Source organism: Cynocephalus volans, chromosome 1, assembly GCF_027409185.1.
Source record: "Cynocephalus volans isolate mCynVol1 chromosome 1, mCynVol1.pri, whole genome shotgun sequence".
Lineage (NCBI taxonomy): Eukaryota > Metazoa > Chordata > Mammalia > Dermoptera > Cynocephalidae > Cynocephalus > Cynocephalus volans.
The window spans coordinates 250,214,828-250,236,710 of NC_084460.1; the positions used below are offsets into that span (position 1 = coordinate 250,214,828).

The 21,883-nt window shown below is 36.5% G+C and overlaps 1 pseudogene; it reads right to left on the reverse strand.

Annotated features, from left to right (window-relative positions):
• Positions 1–16,219, reverse strand: part of LOC134369459 (uncharacterized) — a 78,887-nt pseudogene extending 62,668 nt beyond the window's left edge.
• Positions 16,220–21,883: the final 5,664 nt, after the last annotated feature.

Below are 21,883 nucleotides of genomic sequence, written 5' to 3' on the forward strand. Positions count from 1 at the left end.
TGCCGTAAGTACAGACATTCAATAAAGAACAATTCTAGAAATAAGACAAATTAAATACTTGCTGAGATAGACCCTTAGGAAAACATTTCACTTTTATGGAAAATTTGAATATTCTTCCTTGTTATTTTTCTCACCTAGCATGCTTTCCCTATAATCATCTTTTCATATTACTGAAAAATTCTTCTGCTTTACTAATTTTTAACAATGGTCAAGCCCCTTGAAGTAGGAAGCAATGTTTATGCTTGTTTTTTTCTTCTTCTTTTTCTGTTTTTAAACTTCAGATGCACAGACTTGAGTTAACCATATTCTGTGGTTTATGGCACACTCTAATTGGCCCATGAAAGGTCCTTCTCCTGATAGATACAGTAGGTGTTCAATGAATAGTGTTCACCAATTGATTAAAGTCTTATCACATCAGAAAATTCTCCAACATAGGCTGTGGATAATAGCATTGAAAATTAATTAGAAATATTTTCTTTACCACATACATTAGAGGTTATTGACAGTTTGTTAGTAGGTTATAACTGGAGTCCAACATGAGAACTATTGTATATTCTTTATATTTTATTGTGTGTTAAAATGAATGTAAAGGGCATATCATTGAATGAGATTCAACTTTTGCAGTTCTATGGTAAGTTAACTAACTACCTTAAGTATTTTTACAGGTAGATGTCTAATCTGGTGAACCCTACCTACCTGTTCTAGTCAAGACCCGATGTTGGGAGTGTATACAATCAGGGAAGTTGCACCCTTTATAGAATTCTGTCTTAACAAGGCTCAATTCTGTCTGGATTGTGCAAGTTTCATAGGCATTGGCTAAATCTTATTTGATGGTGTGCTTGATAATGATGATGAAAATGTTTCTATTGCAAACAGGGTCATTTATACATACTTTGGGAAGAAATACTCTCCTGACAGTGTTTACTTTTCTGGCATAGAGGTTTCTAGAACAGTGTTTCTCATACATTTTTGACTGTGAAACAAAGAAATGCATTTTTTCTATTAACCCATTATGTGTGTGTGTGTGTGTGTGTGTGTGTGTGTGTGTTCATAGCTAAAACAAAAGCTTCAGAAACAACACTTTTCATTACTACGTATTATGCACTCTGACATTTATTGATTGATTCTATTTTGTTCTATTACATTAAAAAAATGGATCCACTTAATTGATTTCATTAATAAGTTTAAAGCACTGTTGAAAAAATAGTGTCCTAGGAAATGGTCCGTACAGAAACAATAAAGTTTACAAGCACATTCAGTGTTTTGAAAAACAAAGCGGGGGTGGGGGAGTTGAAAAAGAGTAGCAAAAACTGCAAAGCAGAGAGTAATTTTTCATTAATGTGGACATTATATAAATCACATTGTCTTTCCAGCTACAGTAAACATGTAGCTGAAAAACTTTTGGAAGGAGCAACTTAAAACTTTTGGAAGGAGCATAAAGACATATATAGATTCATATGGCTTGTTTATATAATTATTCTGGTAGAGAAAGGATTTTTATTTTAGCAATTTGTAGAGGAATTGGTAAAATTAATTTAAAATTGTATTATTACATGTATAATATATATAGGGATTAATATCAAAAATTACTTTTTATAATAATATAACTCTTTAAAGTTATATAACATACATATGAAGTTATATATATATATACACACAGAGAATGTATATAGGGTTACATGCATAATATATATTTGAATCACACATACATACATATAATCCGTCTATCAGGTATCAAATAACTTACATTTTCCCTTGTGTTCTGGGTTCAAGTCACCTGGTTTTCTTCCTATTTGTCCATTGGGCAATCCCAAGGGCTTTAGGCAAGTTTGTTTTTCTGCTCAGGATGCTACCTTCTATACCATTCTCCTGCCTCTCTTACTACCTAGTTTAATTTTCATGTCCTCTAAATATCATCACGATTTGTGTCATTTCTCACGTCTGTCTTGACTCTCCCAAGACTGAATCATGTCCACTTCTATTACGTTCTTATAATGTATTTTTTCTTACAGTCTTCATAGCATCATGTTCATTTTAGCTCACCAACTTTTCTCCAGTGCCCTTTGCAGTCCCTGACACACAGTAGGTGCTTAAGTATTTGCTGCATGACTAAATGCATCCTAATAATTAACAGGCCAATTACTTAAAAAAAAAAGTATGAGTTGGCACTGATAATTTACTGATTATTTTCCAGATCTCCTCATAACTTTCTTCCTGGTTGTAGTTGTTTTTGTAGAGGAACACAAATATTCCTCTTTCATATCTTTATCCAGTAGATTTGGTACTAGCTTGCATGTGGTAGACACTAAATAAATGCCTGTTGAATTGATTCTTTTAGGCAAAACCTAATAGCTCCTTGGCCTTTTGGCTAAGAACAAGTGTAGACAAAACCTATATACATATATATTCAGGGTCATGTAATGGAATCGTGGAGAGGGAAATATATTTCTAGTACAACATCAGAGCAAATTTACATGTCATTATGGTTGTGTTTATCGATTTTCATCACTTAGAATCAATCTTATGAAAAGCAGAGAAAATATGTTTGGATGTTAATGTGTTTATGTCACAAAATGTATTCAAGAGGTCCTGTGGAAAGTTGCTCTAATGAGCAGTATGTGGTTAGTTTGTTATTTATAGTTAACGGTTAATGCATACAAAAGCTAAAAATTGCATACCAGGAAGAGGGGAAGGGGAGGAGAGAACAAGGTAGATAAACTCACTTCTCACGTTTCATAATGATGGCAGTTGGTAGATATTAGCTAAAGTTAACAAATCAGGATAACAAAAAGAAACAAACTTAGACTTACGGAGATAGCCGCCTTACCCCCTAGAAACAGAAACAGTTAAATATCCTTGAAAAGTGTATCTGCGGGAGGGGAGGAATTGGGTGAGAGACTGCTGCTTTTCATCATAGATCTTTGGTACTAACAAGGGAAAAATCTAGGGGAAAAAGTTATACAGAATTCTACTTTATGATTCAACTTCCTTAAACCTTTAAACCCACTTTTGAGGCCCATGCATTTTTCTTGCCTCTGGCATTCTTCAATATCTTACTATTAGCTGATTATAATGATCCTTTTTTTTTTTTTTTTTTTTTTTTTTTACAGCAAGTGTTGAATTGCCATGATAGAAAATAGTCGGGGCTTTACATTAGAACACTGTTATGTATGGAAACCTGAATCCCTAGAAAATTGGCTTCTACATACTACACTAGAGTTTAGAATTTTCATACAAACAGGCTTATCATTTCCCACACTTTCTCATAAGTAGCAGCAATATTTTTAAATTTACTTAATTAATTTATTTTTAATGGACATGTATTGGTTATACATATTTATGGGGTACAGAGTTATATTTCAATACATGTATACAATATAAGATGATCAAATCAGGGTAATTAGCATACTCATCATTGCAAAAATTCATTATTTCTCTGTGATGAGAACATTTGAGCTCCTCTCTTCTAGCCATTTGAGAACATACAGTAAATTATTGTTAATTATAGATGCCTAGCATTACTGTACACCACCAGACCAGAACTTATTTTTTCTATCTAGCTGTAATTTTTTATCCATTAGCCAACCTCTCCCTAGTCCCCTCCCTCTTCCCAGGCTCTAGTAACCACAACAGCAGCAACAATATTATTCAACCTATTTAGTAGTTTATTATAGTTCCTCCCAAGGAAATGGCATGTATTTTTTATTGTTGCTACTCTGTTTATACACAGAAACATAGGAAGGACACTTTAAAAAGATTACATTTGTGAACAGATATTTATGAGTGTTGGTTATTTATTGAAAGTAGGAGTTCTGGAGGCTCAGGAATCTGGGTTAATTGAAGGGCAGTTTATGTTTGCAGTTCCCAGAAGCTTCAGAGGAAAGGAGCTGGTATTTTTTTTTTCTTTAATAGACTTTATTTTTTAGAGCAATTTTAGGTTTACGGTGAAATTGAGCAGAAGGTACAGAGATTTCCCATATACTCCCTGCCTCCACATATGCACAGTTTTGCATGAGGGCTAGTGCTGAGTCAGACTACACGTATTCTAGTCTCAATCCAGGCTGGTCACCTTTTAAATGCATGATTGTGAAGTGAAATAAAAACATTTTGTTTTACAATTTAGAATTTTTTTCCTCATCATTTGCAATCTGTGACATCCCAAATTTGTATAGAACCTGCTAACAAGAATTACTGGCACTTTCTTCTGTGTTTAATCACACTATATAGACTCAGTAGTTATATTTTATTTGTTAATCTTTTTTCCTTGCTTTTTTCTTTTTTAGTCATTGTTACTCTTATGAACTAGAGGAAGCCCAGATATTTTCAGCATTGGGCTGTATTTGAATGCCTTTTTTTATTATAAAGAAATCATACTAACCAGCAATGATGTGAAGGTTTCTGAATATATTTTCGCTCACCTCATCCTCATTTAATTTGGCATTCACATAATGTAAACCACTAAGCTCAATGTAGGTTGGAAATATTTAAGGCTGTGAAAACTTGTACCAGTTTATTATTGTAATTGAATGCTAAAGTATGGTATTGGAGAACTTTGTAATTTTTTCAATATCTCTTTCATGAAACTTTTTTATATTTTGAGCTGCTAAGATATACAAAACCCCCCATTTTTTTAAGTATTCAAGGGTAAATCATATTTTACATGAACATGAAAATCTAATGAAACTGTTGATTAAAATTCGAATTCAGCAATATTGAGAAGTGAACTTAAAAGAAGAAAATTTAACAGGAAACTGTCACATTGCAGACATGGTCTTTAACTGCAAAACTTTTCATGGTATTGGGTTCTGATGCTTTATTGATATGGTAAATCATTTTATTCATTAGTTGAAATAGTCTTCTTAAAAAAATATAACCCATATTTCTGGGTTTAAGTAATGTTTTGTTTGGGTTATATTGAAATCGTTTTTTTTGGATACTGGTTTCCTTTAGGCCCCAAGTCCTGTTTTCTTACAAAATGTTTAGAATGTTCTGTGATTGTAAATTCTATGAAGGGTGAATGAATTAGAAAGATCTTCTAATTAAATTAATTTTATAGAACGATCATTTTTCCACATGATGATGTTCTATGAATAAATGGTAAAGGTTCATTAGTGTAGTTTTAGAGGCCCATTTTTTCCACAGATAGAAAAGAAAGATCTGAGTGTAATTAAGTTAGATTTGTATATTTCAGGATTCTAGGAAATCTGAAAATATATATTTTGAACTTCAATATTTATTGTATATAAATATACTATTACAAAAAAAATTGTAGGATTCAGTTTGATTCTCATCGTTTTGAATAATCTGATACACAAGTGTGGGGTAAGAAGGAATAGAAAAAGACAAATGGAAGACTTTCATTAGTAAACATTTTTTAACTTCAAGCATTCTTAGCAAAGTTACCATATAGTGGCTGTGTTTACCAACATTCTCCCTATTAATAGTTCTTTTTTTTTTTTTGGCTATTTGGCTAGAATTCTCAAGTGGTATTAACACAACAGTCTCATGGTATATTCGGCAATCAGTTTTTGAAATACTATTGCTAGTACATTTAAACTATAAATATACAGATCCTCATGGGCAGGATTATATCTTATTTATCTTTTTATCCCCCAGTGCTTATCCTAGTGTCTGTCACATTGGGAATACTCAATAAGTGTTTATTAAGTGAAGGGATGAGTGGATTAAATTATAATTTTTTTCTCTTCTATGTACATGAAGTGTTTTATTTAATGTTGCTAACCTGTGTCACCTCATATATAAATTTGGAACATGGATTAGATTGTCTTTAAGTTCCCTTCCAGTGTCAACATTTTGGATCTCTATGATTTTTTTCTTCGTTTTGTTGTGGTAGATAATGGTGCCTTCTTTCCTCCCTAAGATGTTACCTGTGCCAAGATGGCAGAGAAGATAGAGACTCCCGGGTAATGGTTCTCTCCATCATTCTGATCCTAATTGTTGATGACAGCAGTGGGAGATAGATTTTGATGGATGGATGGAAAAGGCATCTAGCAGCTTTCACTGTTCCGATTCCATGGTGACTGGATTGTTCAACAGAACATTTTCGGCAATTTTTCTTTTCCTGCTGAGCCTTCTAGAGATAGTAGAATGCTGAATGGCTCTTTCAATAGGCAGCTTTGTCAGGGAATTTATTCTAAGCTAACTAGAGCTGCTTTGGAACTACAATGGTCTTTCTCCTGCTGTGCCCTGGGGCTTTTTTGTAGGATTGTCATAGGTTCCAGTTTGTCTGCTACAGTTCCAGGCAAACTGCTGCTTAATACCTGCTGCTTGGTATGGTTGTTAATGGTGCCTCTTTTACTCTCAGAAATGGCCTGGTTTGGACAATAAGTTATAGGGCTGGCTACGGACTCAGTTCTTTTACTCCTGAAGAGTTCCTCTCCCTTGCACTGAGATGTACTTATTCCTGGCAGTGCTGAATCTTAGGTATTGGCAACTGCCTTGATTCCTCTTCCTATGCGTCTTCTGGGGCATCCAGCATAGGCGAACTGAGTCTACATACTTTTCCAAGTTTTTTGAAAAAAAAAAAAAATCAGTTGAATACTTCTGGGTTAAAAATGTGACCTTTTTTCCTCAAGAGCTACTACAATAGAACAAAATAATAATCATGACAAAAATACATTTTTATTTTTTAATTTTTGAAAAAATCTGTTAGGTTCTACGTGTGAAAGGGTATCAGTGAGATATAAATGAGGGCAGGGTAAAATACTTAAGATCATTTTTATCTTCTTGGAACTATCTTTTTCATGCATTTGCAAGTGTGCTTCCTTATGATTGTGGCCTCTACAGCCATTTAGTTTGGGGCTATTATGCAGAGTGTACTTTAAGGATACAGAGACAAGGAAGAGACTCAAGTCTGTTATGGGAATTATATCAAATGCACACATAATGCATTTGAAAAGGAAAGAGGACAAGAAATATGCCAGAAAAAGGGAACAAGCCAAGTTCTGCAGTCTTCCCAAGGGGTTTGGAATTGGAGCTAGGCACTGAAGGATAGGTGGGGTTTCTGCAGGTAGCAGGTAGGCATGTGGGGTTAAATGTGAGTGGGTTGCGGCGTGCTGTGCTGTCTTGTAGTGGACCTACCCAATTTAAGCAAGCAAGAAAGGTGGGAGACAAGGTGAGTGGCTCAGAAAGAGAATTTGCAATTCTGGAGTTTAAGTGGTTTAAATTTTCAGGTATTCAGCTTTCTATGATGTGCACTTTTGTTGGATTTTTGAATATTATTTCAAAACTTTTATTTTTGCTGAAGAGTTTTAACCTTAAGATAGGTTAGGATCAAATTGAAAGTAAAAAGCAGTTTAATGGTTCTCCAAGTAGATTTATAACTGTCTCTTCTCTTTTCACTCCTTCGGTGGTGGTTAGACATAAGGAAGTAAGGAGAGAAAGAGTACAATCATGTCTCTCTGAACGACGGGGATATGTTCTGAGAAACACGTCATTAGGCGATTTCATCATTGTGTGAAGATCAGAGTGTACTTACACAAACCTATAGGTATAGCCCTCTACACACCTAGACTCTATGGTGTAGCCACCATTGTATATGCAGTGTGTCGTCAACTGGAAAATGGCATGTGACTGCATATGATTTGGTTGCTGCTGGCTTGCTTGTGCTGGCTGTGTGTCCTCAAGAAAACCGTAGGCTTTATTTTGACAAGAGTGAGAGGTGTCAGTGTTGGTTGTACAACTCTGAGTTCTATTTTAGAAGATGAGCATTCTTCAGGGGCATTCCTTGTAGCCCATGGTGCGAGTGCAGGTGGGGGTATGGAAGATGTTCCTGGGGATGCACATTTTTAGAGGAGCTCATTGCAAGCTTTTATCCATTCAATTGGGTGTAGCCTGGAGGCATTAATGCCGGAAGCTTGGACCATCTACCGCAGCAGACCTGCCCCTCACCCAAGGTAGAGATTCCGTCTTCCCTGTCTCCTCTCTCATCTGCCTTTTCTGGACTGTCAGTACTCTAGATTCTATAGGGAATTTTCCTCTGGGCTTTCTCTCAGGACGTAATTTACTTTTTGACTTTAGAATATTTTCAGCTTATGTTTTCTCTGCCTGTCCTAAGTGATTTTACAGACATGAGTTTATATTCATATACATATTTGATTCATATATATAATAAAAATCATTTATTTATTCAATCAGTAAATGTTTATGGAGCTTCTACTTGTATGTTTTTGGAGAAAGCAAGACTGGAGCCATGTTGGGATCTAAAACCACATGGGGTCTAAAAGATTTTAAAAGGGCACAGTTTTTTTCTTGGCATGCATTTCTCTGAGGTCCCTCTTTTCCTATGGTTATTTGATATTTTGAACCTTGGCTATGGGGCAAGATGACATTATTTACATGAATGTAAAGTTGTTTTCCAGTCAGCCTGAAGTAGACTTGCACGTAATTCTCAGACCCTGAGAAAACAGCAAAGACAGGAGCAGAAACCAGATGGAGCCTTGATGAGAATTTGCACATGGCCCCTTGCATGTCCCCCTCCCTCCTGCTATTCATTTCCCACGTTCCATTCCCTCAAGCCTCTCTTTAAAAACCCCTCAGCAAAGGGTCACGAAAATCAACTACAATGTATATTGAGAAGTTAAAATAAAAATAAAATAAAATAAAAACCTCTCAGCAAATCTGAGTCTTTAAGATGGCTTTAGTCTGGTCATTGTCCCTTAGGTTTACCGGAGAGAAGGGTTAGCCTAACATCTCTCCTCAGGTCACTGACATTCCTGGAAAAAAGCTGACTTCCCTTTTTTACCCACATTTGACTTTTGAGTGTTTTGTTTTTGAAAGGGGGCAGGCAGCCAGGCCTGTGCCAGGGAACGTGTTCATCATTGTCGTAGGTGCTGGAATGCAGCAGTGAACAAAAAGATAGGCTTCACGGAGCTTTGATTCAGGGGACAGAAGGAAGTGAGCAATCTGGCAATAAGCAATAAACCTTATACGTAAGTTATACAGTTTATGTTAGAAGAAGATAAATGCTGTAATGAAAAGAAAAACTAGGTCAGGGTAAGGCGAATTGGGAGCAGAGAGAATAGAGTGATTAGGAGAGGCCTCATTGACAAGGTGAGATTTGAGTAAAGACTGAAAGGAAATGAGAGAGTTGGCCAAGCAGTTATCTCAGAGAAGAATATTCAGCACAGGGAAGAGCAAGAGCAAAGACTGGAAGCAAAATCATGCTTGGTGTGTTCAAAGAACAGCAAGGAGGCCAGCAGGTTGGAGTGAAGTGACTGAAAGAAAGAGGGAGAGTACAGGAGATCAGAGAGGTCACAGGGGGCCGATCATTCAGGGCCTTGCAGGCCTTTGCAGTAACTTTGGCCGTTACTCTGTGTCAAATGGCAGGCCATTTCAGAATTTGGGGCACAAGAGTAGCATGATCTGAATTATGCTTAAAAGGTTCACGTTGGCTTTGTGTTGAGGATAGACCGTGGGTGGGAGGTGGGTGAATGTGGACAGTAGGAAGACTTGTCAGAGGCTCCTGCAAGTGCTCTGGGCGAGACATGACGTGAACCGGATTAAGGTGGTAGCAGAACAGTCAGATTCTGTGGATACATTTTGGAGTTAAAGACCAGTAAGATCTTTTTCTGGATTGCATGTGGGGAGTGAGAGACAGAGAAGTCAAGGATTACTCTAAGGTTTTTGGCTTAAGCATCTGGGGTATTGTAGTTGCCAAGGCAGTTAAATACTTCGTAAATCTATTAATTTATAACCTGCAAACATTCTCATAAATGTTTCCCCACAATACTTCTTAAATGGAATTTGGGCCAGAAAACAAAGGGTGTGTGACAGAGGAGGTAAAGTCTCTGGTTTAGTGAAGGTTGCCCTTATAACCCTTTCCTATTACACCTCATTAGACGGTGTGCACTTCAGATATAGGGACCATGCATGAATTATTTCTCTTGGCCTTTTTGCTACCTACCACAGTGGCTGTCATATGCCTTATTTCATCAAATACATTGTTATTGATTTTAATATGAAACATTATTTTATGTACTACTAACAATTGCTATCACTTATTTCAGTGATTTATTATTTATTACTTTAAAAAATAATAATTGTAAATAAAAGTAAAACGTAAATAAAAATATTTTAATAAATATATTATCACTTTAATAAGTGTATTTATTGAGTTATTTTGGACTATTTAGACATAGATATGTATCATTTAGTGTTACTATCTTCAGAGACATTTCTTGGCTTGTGAAAAGCAATACAATTTTATGTGAAAAACATGAAATGCTTATAGAAAGATTCATATTATCTTTTAATTCTATTTTTCCATGAACTTTTTGAAATATTCTCACACATCAGTAAAAAAATGTGAAATGGCTTCATCTACTTGTTAGTGTCATCCTTTCTTAGATGTCAAAAATCACTTGGTGTTACTTTGCAAGAAAATGTGAAATTGCAATCATTCTCCCAACCCATAATATGTGCCCTGTTGCACAGATTCCTTTTCTGCATGTATAATATTTGTATCAATGGTGCATCACAGTTTAATCTCTTTGAAGATATTTTAAACAACTATTAAACCCTGCAAATATAGTATTAATGATTCACACAACTTGATTCAGGAGATGAAAATATGAAGAACTATGATCAAATTCTGTGCAGACTGAAAATTATATCCCAGCTGCCCCCTGGCCAACAGTGATTGCAGGATGTCCTTCATTGTAAGAGACATGCTGATACCTGAGCTGTTAAAATGTGGAAAATGTGCATCTTAGAATCAATGAAGTATGGTAGTAGATATTCAACAAATGTTTAACTGCTTGAAGTGTGACTCCCCTTCCCTCCCCGCCATGCACATGTATACCTATGGCTCTATGCTGCACTGAATTTTAACACGTACTTACAAAGCAAGTCCTGTTGCAGGGTTTTTGTTTTGTTTTGTTTGCCTTTTCATCTTTGTTTTTGTGTTTTTTTAAATTATAACATAGTTGATTGTACATATCTGTTGGGTACAGAGTTGAATGTCATTACCTGTGTGCAATATCAAATCAGGATAATTAGTATATTCACCATTATACAACGTAATCATTTTTCATGGTCCTTTACCAATTCCACCCTTACCTTCCTCCCCCTCCCCCTTTCCCACATCTGACAACCTCAGCTCTGTTCTCTCCTTTTGAAAGTTCAACATTTTATTGTGATTGTTGCATCTTTTTTTCTTAAATTTATTTATTTTTTAGCTCCTACTTATGAGTGAGGATATGCAGTATTTCTCTTTTTGTGCCTGGCTTATTTCACTTAACATGATTTTCTAAGTATTTGTCCATGTTGCTGTGAATGGCAGAATTTCATTTTTTTTATGGCACAGTAGTATTCCATTGTGTAAATATACCACATTTCCATTATCCAGTCTGTTGATGGTTCCAACTCTTGGCTATTGCAAATAGAGTTACAATAAACATGGGGTTGCAGGTATCCCTTCGACATGATGATTTCCAATCCTTTGGGTATATACCCAGTAGTGAGATTGCTGGATCATATGGCAGTTCAATCAGTAGTTGTTTGAGAAACCTCCATATTATTTTCCGTAATGGCTGCACCAATTTACAGTCCCACTAACAATGTAGGAAGGTTCCCCTTTCTCTGCATCCTTGCCAGCATTTGTTATTCTTTGTCTTTTTGGTAGTAGCCAGTCTAACTGGGGTGAGATGATATCTCAATATGGTTTTGATTTTCATTTCCCTGATGCTGAGTGATGCTGAGCATTTTTTCATGTACCTGTTGTCCATTCTTATATCTTTCTTTGAGAAATGCCTATTCAGCTCCTTTGCCCATTTTAAAAATCAGGTTATTTGATTTTTTATTGTGTGGTTGTTTGAATTCTTTATATATTCTGGAAAATAATCCCTTGTCAGAGGCATAGTTTGAAAATATTTTCTCCCAGTCTGTGGACTGTCTTTTCACTCTGTTAATTGTTTCTTTTGCTATGTAGAAGCTTTTTAGTTTGATATAATCCCATTTGTTTATTTTTTCTTTGATTGCCTATGCTTTGGGGGTCATATCCATAAAGTCTTTGCCCAGTCCTACTTCTTGAGTTATTTCCCCAATGTTTTCTTTTAGTAGTTTTATAGTTTCAGGTTTTATATTTAAATATTTAATCCATTTTGAGTTGATTTTGGTATATGAAGAGAGGTATGGGTCTAGTTTCATATTTCTACCCATGGATGTACAGTTTTCCCAGCACCATTTATTGAGAAGGCAGTCTTTTCCTCAATGTATATTCTTTGTGACTTTGTCAAAGAACAGTTGGCTGTAAGTTTGTGGGTTGCTTTCTGGGTTCTCTATTCTGTTCCATTGGTCCAAGTGTGTGGTTTTATGTCAATACCATGCTGTTTTGGTTACAATAGCTTTATAGTATAATTTGAAGTAAGGTAGTGTTATGCCTCCAGCTTTATTTATTTATTTATTTTGCTTAGGATTGCTTTGGCTATTAGTGTCTTTTGTTGTTCTATATGAATGTTAGGATCATTTTTTTTCCATTTCTGTGTAGAATGTCATTGATATTTTGATGGGGATTGCATTGAATCTGTAAATCCCTTTGGGTATTGTGAACATTTTCAAAATGTTAATTCTTCCAATTTAAGAACATGGGATGTCTTTCCATCTTTCTGTGTCCTTTTTAATTTTTCAACAGTGAGTTGTAGTTCTCATTGTAGAGATCTTTCACCTCCTTGGCTAAATTTATTCCTAGGTATTTTATTTTTTTGCTGACTATTGTAAATGGGCTAGCTTTCTTGATTTCTTTTTCTGCTAGTTTGTGTTGGAGTATAAAATTGCTGCTGAATTTTGCTCTGGACAGTACTTCCAATACTATGTTAAATAAGAGTGGTGAGAGTGGGCATTCTTGTCTTGTTCTTTTTTCTTAAATATGATATTGGTAGTGCGTTTATCATCTGTTTCTTAAGGATGATGTTGGAGGTGGGTTTGTCATTCAGGATGATATTGGCAGTGGGTTTGTCATATACAGCTTTTATCGTGTTGAGATACTTTCCTTCTATACCTAAATTGCTGAGAGCCTTTATCATAAAGGGATGTTGAGTTTTGTCCAATGCTTTTCTGCATCTATGGAGATAATCATATGGTTTTTGTCCTTGATTTTGTTGATGCATGTATCACATTTATTGACTTGAGTATGTTGAACTGTCCTTGCATCCCTGGGATGAATCCTATTTGATTATGGTGTATAATTTCTTTGATGTGTTGCTGTATTCTGTTTGCTAATATTTTATTGAGGATTTTTGCATCTATGTTTATCAAAGGTATTGACCTATAGTTTTCTTTTTTAGTTGTATCTTTGTCCAATTTTGGTATCAGGGTGATGCTGGCCTTATAGAATGAGTTTGGGAGAATAGCTTCTGTTTTAATTTTTTGGAATAGTTTGAAGATAATTGTTGTAAATTCCTCTTTAAAGCTTTGGTAGAATTCAGCAGCAAAACCATCCAGTCCTGGGCTTTTCTTTGTTGGGAGACTGCTGATTAGTGCTTCTGTCTAGCTGCTTATTATTAGTCTGTTCAGGTTTTCTATTTCTTCTTAGTTCAGTCTCAATAATTTGTATGTGTCCAGAATTTATCCATTTCCTCCAGGTTTTCAAATTTGTTGGGGTACAGTTGTTTATAATAGTCTCTAATGATTCTTCATATTTCTGTGGTATTGGTTGTAATGTCTCCTTTTTCATTCCTAATTTTTATTCCTTGGGTCTTCTCTCTTCTTTTTTCAGTTATCCTAACTAATGGTTTGTCTATTTTGTTTATATTCTTAAAAAACCAAATTTTTGGTTTTTTTATCCTTTGTATCATTTTTGGGGTTTCTATTTCATTTAGTTCTGCTCTGATCTTAGTTATTTCTTTCTGTCTACTCATTTTGGGATTGGATTGTTCTTGTTTTTCGAGTTCTTTGAGGTGAAGCATTAGGTCATTTATTTGAAATCTTTCTATTCTTTTGATGTAAGTGTTTATTGCAACAAACTTCTCTTTTAATACTGCTTTTGCAGTGTCCCACAGGTTTTGATATGATGTGTCTTTATTTTCATTGGTTTCAAGAAATCTTTTGATTTCCTGTTTAATTTCTTCTTGGACCCATATATTGTTCAGGAGCATGTTGTTTAATTTCCATGTGTTTGTATAGTTTCCAGAGTTTCTGTTGTTATTAATTTCTAGTTTTAATCCATTGTGGTCTGAGAAGATACTTGAAATGATTTCACTTTAAAAAAAATTTGTTGAGGCTTGTTCTGTGACTTAACATGTGGTCTGTCCTGGAGAATGTTCCATATGCTGATGAGAAGAATATATATTCTGTGGTTGTTGGATGAAATACCCTGCAGATATCTGCTAAGAGCAGTTGATCTGAAGTGTGGTTTAAATCCTTTGTTTCTCTGTTGATTTGTGGACTAGATGATCTTTCCATTGTTGAGAGAGGAGTGTTCAGGTTCCCAAATATATTTGGGTCCATCTCTTTCCTTAGGTCTAATAGTGTTTCTTTTATATATCTGGGTGCTCTGATGTTGGGTGTATATATATTTATGACTGTTATGTCTTCTTGCTGGATAGATCACTTTATCATTATTTAGTGGCCTTCTTTGTCTCTTTTTATAGTTTTTGGTTTAAAGTGTATTTTATCTAATATGAGAATAGCTACTCCTGCTCGTTTTTTATTACAATTTGCATGGTATATTTTTTCCATCCCTTCACTCTTAGTTTGTGTATCTCTTTACAGGTGTGGTGAGTCTCTTGTAGACAGCATATAGTTGTATCTTGCTTTTGAATCCAATCAGCCAGTCTGTGTCTTTTGAGTGGGGGATTTAATCCATTTACATTTCAGGTTGTTACTGAAAGTTATTGTCTTACTTCTGGCATTTTATCAATTTTTGTTTGGGTGTTTTAAATATCCTTTGTTTCTTTTTTTCACTTTTCTTGTTTGTTTTTGGTGTTTGTTGGTTTTTGGAGGTGGTAAGATACTCTTTCCTTATCTTTCTCATTTGCATTTTTGTTCCGCCAGTGGTTTTTTTCTTTATTGTGTATTCATGGTAGTGATTATTATCTTTTGGATTCCAGATGCAGGACTCACTTGAGGATTTCTTGTAGGGCTGGTCATGTGGTGGTGATGAACTCTTGTAGTTTTTGTTCATCTGGGAAATACACTATTTATCCTGCATTTCTGAAGGATAGCTTTGCCGGCTATAATATTCTTGGATGGTAGTTTTTTTCTTTTATTACTTTGAATAAGTCATCCCATTCTCTTCTGGCTTGTAGAGTTTTTTTGAGAAAGTCTGCTTTTAGTCTGATGGGCACTCCCCTATAGGTGACTCGACACTTTTCTGTTTTTAGGATTCTCTCTGTCATTGGGTTTTGCCAGTCTAACTATAATGTGCCTCAGAGAGGACCTTTTTGGATTGACTATGTTTGAGGATCTTTTAGCCCCCTGAATCTGAAGGTCCGTGTATCTCCTTATACTTAGGAATTTTCCAATATTATTTTGTTGAGTATGTTCTCAGTGCCTTTTCTTTTCTCCTCCCCTTCAGGAATACCCATGATTCAGATATTTGTGTGTGTAAGCTTGTCTGTATCTCTTTTAGTTTCTTCAGCTTTTATAATCCTTTTTTTCTTTTTTTTTAATCTGCCTGAGTTATTTTGAAGAGACTGTCTTCAAGATCAGAAATTCTTCTGCTTGCTCTAGCCTGCTGCTTTAGCTCTCAGTTGTGTTTTTTATTTTGTTGAATGACTCCTTCAGTTCCATGAATTCCGCTACATCCTTTTTGAAAGTATTAATCTCTTTGTAAATTTCCTTCTTCATATCCTGGATAGTTTTGCTCAGTTCATTGTGCCATCTAACTTCATCTTCTTGTATCTCATTGAGTTTCCTTAAGATTTTTACTTGGAATTCCTTTACAGTCATTTCAAGGGATTCCTGCTATATGGGGTTTGGTACTGGAGAGTTACTTTATTCTTTTGGTGGACTCATATATTTTTGCTTTTTTGTATTTCTGGTATCTCTATGTTGATGTCTGGTCACCTGCTAGAAGGATCGCTTCTTCTATTACTCTCTTTCCCTGAACTCCACTGGTGACCTTCCTGGTGTCAATGCAGTCAAGTGGTTGGCAGTCCACCTGAATGGTGGCAGTGGCCTGCTGCAGCTGCTGCTGTGGTAGGTGGCCACCCTTGAGGCAGTGGTGGTTGTGAAGGTGGCTTTGGTGGGCTGCCTGCATGGTAGCATTGGCTCCAGTGGCAGCAGGCTGCTCACATGATGATGGTGGCGGCCTTGCAGGTCTAGTGGTGGTGGCAACTGCAGCAGTGGTGGTTGCAGCAGCCACCTGCTTGACTGTGGTGTCCACAGTGGTGGCTCATGCATCTCCTGTGTCTGCAGTGGCAGTGAAGTTACTTCGCCATGATGGCAGTGGTGTCAGTGGCTGCAACTGCCTCTCTGATGTCTGCTGTATCCTTGGTAGCAGCAGAGTTACCTTGTGGTGGTGGCATCAGTGCCAGTGGCTACAGCTGCCTCCTTGGTGTCTGTGGTGTTCACTGCAGCAGCAGGGTTACTGCTTGGGGATGGCAGGTGCACCACCAGCTGCAGCTGCCTCCCTCACATCTGTGGAGTCTACAGCTGCAATGACAGGCAATCCACAGGACTCCTTCTCTGCTACAGATGATGGTTCTGAGACCAGACAATGGCTCCAGCAAGTGAGGCAGTGGTGATGGTGAGCCCATTTTGATCTTCTTTTGTGGAAGAAACATGCCCTGGGCACCTCTAGTCCACTGTCTTCCTGGAAGTCCCTCCTTGTTGCAGTTTTTGATGCAATAGTTCCATTTTTTTTCTGTCCAGCATCTCTTCCTATAAGAAACTACCACTCTCCCACCTATGCTCTGTATCTGTGTTTGGGTGGGCTTGATTTCTACCTCCAGTCTTCCCAAAACAGGGTTGGGGAGAGCATACAAGGGAGGCAAGGCCAGCTACTCCATCAGATGACACTGATTAGTTCAGGCATGGTCACATGATCCAAGCCATGCCAGACCTGACTTTTGCAAGAACATTGAGGAAACAGACTTTCTTTTTCTTTTGGGTTATAATTTTTTAGAACCTCAAAAGCCTACAGCTTCTGGTGGCCACCTTGCTGTCAAGGGATAGTCTAGGAAAGCAGTAATTAAATGGGGAGAAAGTTCTCTGGCAATCTCTGATCCCCTTGGTCTAGCTGTAATTGAAGCTAGATTTATTCCTGAAGTTTTCAGTTATATGGCTAATATTCTTTTGTCCTAAGCTAGGCTGAATTCGGATTCTTTGGCTTAAAACTGAAAATGTCCTCACTAATATAGATACAGAGGAATTTTCCTATATGTCACTCCTACCCTCTTCATTATAAATATCCCCCGTAGAGTATGGGATGACATTCAGTTACCATATTCACTTTGTATGGCTCCAACACTTGGAAGTCTTACTCTCCTCCTTGTCCTATTTCCCTCTGAATCATTCAAATCTAAATTGATTTTATAGCTATTGGTCAAAACCAGCTGTGAGATGGGGTCTTCATGTCTTCTTCTAGGCCAGGCTCTCAGCTCAGTCTTTCAGTGGTAGGTAGCTTCTCACTCTTAGAGACTCTTGACAGACCTAGACTCCTACTTTTGGCAGAAGCAAACCCCTACTCTTCCTTTCAAAGTCTAAATATTTCTTTGTGCCTCTCACAAAGCTCTGGCTTCTTTAGATTACATACACCTGAAACTCTTAGTTCACCTGTAATGCAAAGAGGCCAGTGATGCCCTAAGCTTATTTGAAAGTTACAACTTTTTCAGGTCAGGTTATCAACTCTAGCTACTTCCCTAAATTTTCTTTGGTGACTTTGATATTCCCAGTGAAGAGATTCAAATCTTCCCAACTTTTTCTAATTGGGCTCTTATGTCATGTAAGAGCATATTACATTGTGGAGATAAGGGTAAGTTTTGAAGCCAGAGAGACCTGTATTCCTAGCTCAGATAATTGTCATAGGTTTTAAATGTATCTATATATTAATCTATAGCCTGTCCTTTCTATCTATCTATCTATCTATCTATCGGTTGATCATCTATCTATCTGAATCTATCATACCTCGCACTTTGTAAGTTCTCATAAATTACAGCTATTGTTGGAAAATTGCATATCATAATTATTTCTGAGTGTTTAAATGCCTTTGTGTTTTTCATTGAATTTTACATCATACATGTTTAGTTGTTCTTATTACTTTTCTCATTCTTTCACATGTACATAATGCCAGTACTCAGGAAGAGTCATACTTAATCTAAGGCAGCAAACTTCAGATTTTTATAAAACAAAAATCCTTCTAATATTGCAGACAAATCCACTTATCTTGCCCTAAAATAAAAATAGAGAAAACTCTGAAAGCAGAGTCAGAATGGTAGTAGAATTTATTACCTAAAAGACAGAACTTGGCCAGGTTCTGCCATCTCTTATAGGTTCAATATGTCTCTACAGAATTCTTAGCTGCAGATAAAGTAATCCTGTTTGATTTATATGGCCCCTGTTTTAAAAATCTACAGAAGGGAAGGTCTATACCAATTCTTTATCTCTGGCACTTTGTTGGCAGTGGCTTTGTGTCCAGAAAGATAAGGGATAAGAAGATATAAAGGACTGTTCTCTATGCAATTTTCATTTGCTCAGTTCCTTCCACAACATGTAGTGATATTTGTTGAGACTACATTAATCAGGGATTTAAAAAAAAAAAAGTTTTCGTAGTACATGAGGAAAGTGCCAGATTGATTACCAGGAAGTTTTTGTCCTCTTAATGTACTATAACTAAATGCAGCTTCTTCTTTGCCTGCTTCTTACACCTATCAGAATTACACAGCCTTGGGAAGAACTGCTATCAAAGTTCAGTTCATGAAAAGTCAGTCCTTGCATTCCTTAAAACTATGGAAGAAAAAAAAAAAGGTGGTTAAAGATTTGGAACTAAGGTAAAATTATTAAGAATTATTAATTACAGAGTTTGATTCTTAACCTTTATGGGTCATAGACCCCTTAGAGAAATTTATGAATGCTGTGGGCACTCTCTCCCTGAGAATGCAAAAATAGGCATAGGCAAAAAATTCTGCACTTAATTTCCAAGGTACTATGAATCCCTTGAAGCTCATCCAGGTTAAGAACCTCAGTGTGATTTTTTAAAACCATGAAATCTTAGCATCCTATAGAACGTTAGAGGCCATTTAGATCAATCTCCTGTCTTAAGTCACGGTTTTCCAAAGTCAGCACTATGGACATTTGGACTGGATAATTCCTTGTTGTGTGAGACTGTTCCATGTACTGTGGGATGTTCAGCAGCATTCCTTTCTTCTACTTACTAAATTCTGGGGTAGAGGTGGGGGCAGTCCTGACAATCAAAAATATTTCCAGACCAGTTTTTCCCTAGAGTGCAAAATCAGCTGAGAACCACAGGTATAACTTTTAAAATTCCTTCCGTGGTTTTGATAGCAAGTTATCATCTGGTTCCTAAAGGTATTTATTAAATCCAAATAGACACATCTGTTTAAATTGGAGTCCACAGAAAGTAGAACCTGATATAAAGTCTTGAGGGATGGTATCTTATTTGGGCAGTGATTCTCAGAAGTACAATGAGAGAGTAGAGAAAGTGAAACATAGAAGGAGGAAAGCCAGTATAGTTTGCAATGATAAGAGGGTTATCATCGTAGGTAACTGGGGCTTAGTTACAATGGGGATTCTCTATGCACAGGATAGAAGTTACCTTAGAATTGCTCCACCAATGGAGGTTGGGAGCAGGGAAGCTAAGGCATTATTTCCTCATCTCCTAAGCCTTCATTGATTGAGATTGCTCAGGTAGAGTATAATCCCCAGCACTCCAGGCTGTTCTGCATGTGGGTTCTGCTAGCTCCTGTGATGCTGCAGAAAGCCCTCAACAGAATAGCACAATATTAAAAATGGACAGCTATCAGTTCACAGAGGAACTGTCCACTGAACTCAGTGGTGGGCCAAGGAGATACGGGGTAGGTTCTCAATAGCACATGCACAGCATCTCATTTTATGCCTCAATTATTATGGGTTTTTTTTTTTGATCTGATATTTGCTTTATTGTAACTAGGACCCAATGTCTTAAGTTGTCCCTTATAGCAGGGACTGAGCATTTGAGCCAAATTAGGCCTGCTGCCTGTTTTTTACAGCTTAGAATTTTTAAAAAAAATTTTAAACTGTTGAAAAAAATGAAAAACTAACATTTGTGATGTGGAAATTATATAAAATTTAGATTTTAGTGTCTATAAACAAGGTTTTACTGAACACATCCATGAACATTAGTTTATATATTGTCTGTGACTGCTTTCCTGTTACAATGGTAGAGTGAGTGGTTGCAACAGAAACCATATAGCTTGCAAAGCCTAAAATATATACTTTCTAGCTGGCCTGTTATAGAAAAAGTTGGCCAACTCTTGACCTATAGCAACAATGAGTAAATCTATTTCCTCTTCCAAATGACAGTCTGAAAACACTTCAAGACATATTTTATGTTTTTTCCCTCTTTCCTGCCTTTTTCTTTCCTAAAATAAACTTTCCACATTTCTTTAAATGTTTGGTATATGGCACTATCCCAAAACACTTCATTCTCTTGGTCACCTTCCTATTGATGCATTCCCTTTTATCAACATTTCTCTTAAAATGTGGCTCTCGGAATGGAACATATTTTATAACGTGTGGTTTGAAAGTCAAAAGAATACTGACAATATCCCCCGAGTTGGGAATTCCACTTTTTAAAATGCAGCGTGCCTCTATTAGGTTTTTGGAAGGCTCATTACAATGTCAGCTCACAATGAGCATTGTATCAATTAAAATCCATTTTCTTTTTTTTTTTTTTTTTTTTTAAATTTTATTTTGTCGATATACATTGTAGCTGATTAATGCTCCCCATCACCAAAACCTCCCTCCCTTCTCCCTCCCCCCCTCCCCCCCAACCATGTCCTTTCTGTTTGTTTGTTGTATCAACTTCAAATAATTGTGGTTGTTATATCTTCTTCCCCCCCCCCCCCCGGTTTGTGTGTGTATGTGTGTATGTGTGTGTGTGAATTTATATATTAATTTTTAGCTCCCACCAATAAGTGAGAACATGTGGTATTTCTCTTTCTGTGCCTGACTTGTTTCACTTAATATAATTCTCTCGAGGTCCATCCATGTTGTTGCAAATAGCAGTATTTCATTCGTTTTTATAGCTGAGTAGTATTCCATTGTGTAGATGTACCACATTTTCCGTATCCACTCATCTGATGATGGGCATTTGGGCTGGTTCCAACTCTTGGCTATTGTAAAGAGTGCTGCGATGAACATTGGGGAACAGGTATACCTTCGACTTGATGATTTCCATTCCTCTGGGTATATTCCCAACAGTGGGATAGCTGGGTCGTATGGCAGATCTAATTGCAATTGTTTAAGGAACCTCCATACCATTTTCCATAGAGGCTGCACCATTTTGCAGTCCCACCAACAATGTATGAGAGTTCCTTTTTCTCCGCAGCCTCGCCAGCATTTATCGTTCATAGTCTTTTGGATTTTAGCCATCCTAACTGGGGTTAGATGGTATCTCAGTGTGGTTTTGATTTGCATTTCCCGGATGCTGAGTGATGTTGAGCATTTTTTCATATGTCTGTTGGCCATTTGTATATCTTCCTTAGAGAAATGCCTACTTAGCTCTTTTGCCCATTTTTTAATTGGGTTGCTTGTTTTCTTCTTGTAAAGTTGTTTGAGTTCCTTATATATTCTGGATATTAATCCTTTGTCAGATGTATATTTTGCAAATATTTTCTCCCACTCTGTTGGTTGTCTTTTAACTCTTTTAATTGTTTCTTTTGCTGTGCAGAAGCTTTTTAGTTTGATATAATCCCATTTGTTT